This window comes from Panulirus ornatus, chromosome 58, assembly GCF_036320965.1.
Source record: "Panulirus ornatus isolate Po-2019 chromosome 58, ASM3632096v1, whole genome shotgun sequence".
Lineage (NCBI taxonomy): Eukaryota > Metazoa > Arthropoda > Malacostraca > Decapoda > Palinuridae > Panulirus > Panulirus ornatus.
The window spans coordinates 31,749,170-31,755,025 of NC_092281.1; positions in this window are offsets into that span (position 1 = coordinate 31,749,170).

The window sequence follows — 5,856 nt, forward strand, 5'->3', positions numbered from 1 at the left end:
TTTGTCCCCTTCATGCCCATATATGTATGGGCTTATCAAAACACATAAACAGAATTTTCCAGCAAGACCTATAGTGAGTTCAGTAGGCTCCATCACATATAGATTGTCAAAATGGTTAGTTTCTTTATCAAACCATTTAGTGGGTAAGGTGTCAAATTCTAATATCATGAACAATATACATTTAGTCAACAAGCTAAACAATGTCAATGCTAATTTTGATTTAAAACTAGTCAGCTTCGATGTTTCCTCACTTTTCACAAAAGTTCCAGTTGATGACCTTTCAGAATATTTATTTGATGTCTGGATGATATTCACTTACCTGTTTCAAGGATTGTTTTCATTGATCTGATAAAACTATGTATAAAAGATTGTGTATTTCAATTCAAAAGAGATTATTTTGCTCAAAAATTTGGTATGGCAATAGGTAATCCTCTTTCACCTGCACTAAGTAATCTTTATATGGAATTTTTTGAAACAAAATTACTAAAGGATATTTTACCTTCTAATGCAATTTGGTTTAGGTTTGTAGATGATGTTCTTTGTGTTTGGCCAACAAATGAAAAGTTACAAATATTTCTCCCCTTACTTAACAATTTAGTACCTTCCATCAAATCTACTGTAGAAAATGAAAATAATGGTATGCTACCATTTTTAGATTGCATGATCCATAGGCAAGGAAACAAGTTTAAGTTTAGCATATACAGAAAACCTACCAATGTCTGCTCATATATCCATTATTACTCATCTCAACATGACAGCTAAATTATCATATATATATATATGTATATATATATATATATATATATATATATATATATATATATATATATATATATATATATATATATATATATATATATATATATATATATATATATATATATATATATATATATATATATATATATATATATATATATATATATATATATATATATATATATATATATATATATATATATATATATATATATATATATATATATATATATATATATATATATATATATATATATATATATATATATATATATATATATATATATATATATATATATATATATATATATATATATATGTATATATATATATATATATATATATATATATATATATATATATATATATATATATATATATATATATATATATATATATATATATATATATATATACATATATATATATATTTTTTTTTTATACTTTGTCGCTGTCTCCCGCGTTTGCGAGGTAGCGCAAGGAAACAGACGAGAGAAATGGCCCCCCCCCCCATACACATGTATATACATACGTCCACACACGCAAATATACATACCTCCACAGCTTTCCATGGTTTACCCCAGACGCTTCACATGCCTTGATTCAATCCACTGACAGCACGTCAACCCCGGTATACCACATCGCTCCAATTCACTCTATTCCTTGCCCTCCTTTCACCCTCCTGCATGTTCAGGCCCTGATCACACAAAATCTTTTTCACTCCATCTTTCCACCTCCAATTTGGTCTTCCTCTTCTCCTCGTTCCCTCCACCTCCGACACATATATCCTCTTGGTCAATCTTTCCTCACTCATTCTCTCCATGTGCCCAAACCATTTCAAAACACCCTCTTCTGCTCTCTCAACCACGCTCTTTTTATTTCCACACATCTCTCTTACCCTTACGTTACTTACTTGATCAAACCACCTCACACCACACATTTTACATCAAACATCTCATTTCCAGCACATCCATCCTCCTGCGCACAACTCTATCCAGAGCCCACGCCTCGCAACCATACAACATTGTTGGAACCACTATTCCTTCAAACATACCCATTTTTGCTTTCCGAGATAATGTTCTCGACTTCCACACATTCTTCAAGGCTCCCAGAATTTTCGCCCCCTCCCCCACCCTATGATCCACTTCCGCTTCCATGGTTCCATCCGCTGACAGATCCACTCCCAGATATCTAAAACACTTCACTTCCTCCAGTTTTTCTCCATTCAAACTCACCTCCCAATTGACTTGACCCTCAACCCTACTGTACCTAATAACCTTGCTCTTATTCACATTTACTCTTAACGTTCTTCTTCCACACACTTTACCAAACTCAGTCACCAGCTTCTGCAGTTTCTCACATGAATCACCCACCAGCGCAGTATCATCAGCGAACAACAACTGACTCACTTCCCGAGCTCTCTCATCCCCAACAGACTTCATACTTGCCCCTCTTTCCAAAACTCTTGCATTCACCTCCCTAACAACCCCATCCATAAACAAATTAAACAACCATGGAGACATCACACACCCCTGCCGCAAACCTACATTCACTGAGAACCAATCACTTTCCTCTCTTCCTATACGTACACATGCCTTACATCCTCGATAAAAACTTTTCACTGCTTCTAACAACTTGCCTCCCACACCATATATTCTTAATACCTTCCACAGAGCATCTCTATCAACTCTATCATATGCCTTCTCCAGATCCATAAATGCTACATACAAATCCATTTGCTTTTCTAAGTATTTCTCACATACATTCTTCAAAGCAAACACCTGATCCACACATCCTCTACCACTTCTGAAACCACACTGCTCTTCCCCAATCTGATGCTCTGTACATGCCTTCACCCTCTCAATCAATACCCTCCCATATAATTTACCAGGAATACTCAACAAACTTATACCTCTGTAATTTGAGCACTCACTCTTATCCCCTTTGCCTTTGTACAATGGCACTATGCACGCATTCCGCCAATCCTCAAGCACCTCACCATGAGTCATACATACGTTAAATAACCTTACCAACCAGTCAACAATGCAGTCACCCCCTTTTTTAATAAATTCCACTGCAATACCATCCAAACCTGCTGCCTTGCCGGCTTTCATCTCCCGCAAAGCTTTTACTACCTCTTCTCTGTTTACCAAATCATTTTCCCTAAACCTCTCACTTTGCACACCACCTCGACCAAAACACCCTATATCTGCCACTCTATCATCAAACACATTCAACAAACCTTCAAAATACTCCCTACATCTCCTTCTCACATCACCACTACTTGTTATCACCTCCCCATTTGCGCCCTTCACTGAAGTTCCCAATTGCTCCCTTGTCTTACGCACTTTATTTACCTCCTTCCAGAACATCTTTTTATTCTCCCTAAAATTTAATGATACTCTCTCACCCCAACTCTCATTTGCCCTTTTTTTTCACCTCTTGCACCTTTCTCTAGACCTCCTGTCTCTTTCTTTTATACATCTCCCACTCAATTGCATTTTTTCCCTGCAAAAATCGTCCAAATACCTCTCTCTTCTCTTTCACTAATACTCTTACTTCTTCATCCCACCACTCACTACCCTTTCTAATCAACCCACCTCCCACTCTTCTCATGCCACAAGCATCTTTTGCGCAATCCATCACTGATTCCCTAAATACATCCCATTCCTCCCCCACTCCCCTTACTTCCATTGTTCTCACCTTTTTCCATTCTGTACTCAGTCTCTCCTGGTACTTCCTCACACAGGTCTCCTTCCCAAGCTCACTTACTCTCACCACCCTCTTCACCCCAACATTCACTCTTCTTTTCTGAAAACCCATACAAATCTTCACCTTAGCCTCCACAAGATAATGATCAGACATCCCTCCAGTTGCACCTCTCACCTTTCGCACGCCTATCAATTAACACGTAATCCAATAACGCTCTCTGGCCATCTCTCCTACTTACATAAGTATACTTATGTATATCTCGCTTTTTGAACCAGGTATTCCCAATCATCAGTCCTTTTTCAGCACATAAATCTACAAGCTCTTCACCATTTCCATTTACAACACTGAACACCCCATGTATACCAATTATTCCCTCAACTGCCACATTACTCACCTTTGCATTCAAATCACCCATCACTATAACCCGGTCTCTTGCATCAAAACCACTATATATATATATATATATATATATATATATATATATATATATATATATATATATATATATATATATATATATATATATATATATATTGGAAAGGATCACAATTTTGAGCGTGATCAAGATATTCCTATAAGCCCACGGGGAAAATGAAACACGATACGTTCCCGAGTTCACTTTCGTGTAAAACTCACATCATCAGGGGAGACACAAGAGAGAAATATAACAGTTAGTTGATATACAACGAAGAGACGTAGCTGGGACGCCATTTGGTAAACATGTGATTGACCAAGACAGAGGAGGAGCGTATCATAAACTTATCATTTTACAAATTTTATCAACACTAAAGTTATCTAATTTGTACAGACCATCACTGATATTGAGATTATAATTCTTTGTGTATTTAATAACAGAAGATTACTCCAGCTCTATTACCACTAGAAATATCATTGGATCTTCTGTCATTAAATACACAAAGAATTATAATCCTATCATTAGTGATGGTCTATACAAATTAGATAACTTTATTCTGCACATTAGCCTTCTATTAACCCCGTTATCGCTGTCGTTTATCCGTTTATTTCTGGCATTTTCCTCAAAGTATACCTGACTTTATAATATATTTTTCTAAACGACTTTTGAAAGTATTTATGGTTTTAGCATTCACAACGTCTGACGGTAACTTATTCCAGTGTTAAACCACACCTATAGGAAAAGAAACTTTATCCCACGTCCGTACTACATCATTTAGCTTTGAGTTTTATTCCATTTGTCCTGGTAACCGCATTTTCTTGTATTTCGAAAAGATGCTCGAGGTTTACTTTATTGAACTTATTCAGAATTTTGAACACTTGGATTAAGTCGCTGCGAAGTCAACGTGTCTTAAGGGAGAAGAGATCCAATCATTATAGCCTCTCTTCGTATACCATATTTCTAAAGGATGAATTCCAGATTTCTTCAACTTGCCTGTCGGCTGATAGAGAGAGAGAGAGAGAGAGAGAGAGAGAGAGAGAGAGAGAGAGAGAACCTACCTACGAGTATTTACGATCACAAAAAAATACTGAAAACAAAGGCCCCGCCGGGAATCGAACCCGGGCCAACTGTTTATGAGGCAGACGTGCTAACCACTACATCACGGAGCCACTTGTCAGTGTCAGAAATATTTCTTATATATCAACAAACGTGACTGAGACTTAAAGAATCTGGTACAAACATTATGGTTATTGTGATAAATGATTTGTTTATGATAAATCTAAATTGTGTTGCATTATAATGATTGTTCAGAACCAAGATCTTTAAGCCTGAATCCTTAAGATTATATAAGATATAATAAAAACATGTTAGATACATAAGAATTTGATTTTAAAGAACAGAACGTATTATCATGTGGGTATCTAAGTGAAAATGAAATACAAGGAGTTAGTTTATGGCAGGAGTATTTTATCTTTGAACAAAATATCTACATCTACGTCCCTGATCTTTCATCATCATTTCTTATGCTTACTATCAAGAATGTCTTTTATCTAACATAAAAATTCTGTATAGGTATTTGATTAATGTTCCCAACGACGCGTTGTATAACTCTTCGTTAGTGAAGTTCATTTCGTGTAATGGATCATGCATTACAAAGCTGTGTCTATCCACACAATTGTTACACGTCCCTGGTAAAGATATATTCTAGAGATAACGTACATATAACATATGTAAGTTTTCTATAAACATTTATAAAAAAAAATTCCTCAGGGACAATAGCTAAGACTTTCGTTTTAAAGTTGATCAGTTGTAAGTGATCAAGCATTACAAAGGTGTGTCCATTGCCACAGGTCCTACTGATCCCGGGTCAAGGTATTTCACCATCTTTGTATCTTTAACCTTTCTAGTTATAGATGTTTCATCCCTGATTCCATCCTCACAATCGATGTATGTGGTTTGTGTTGTCTTTA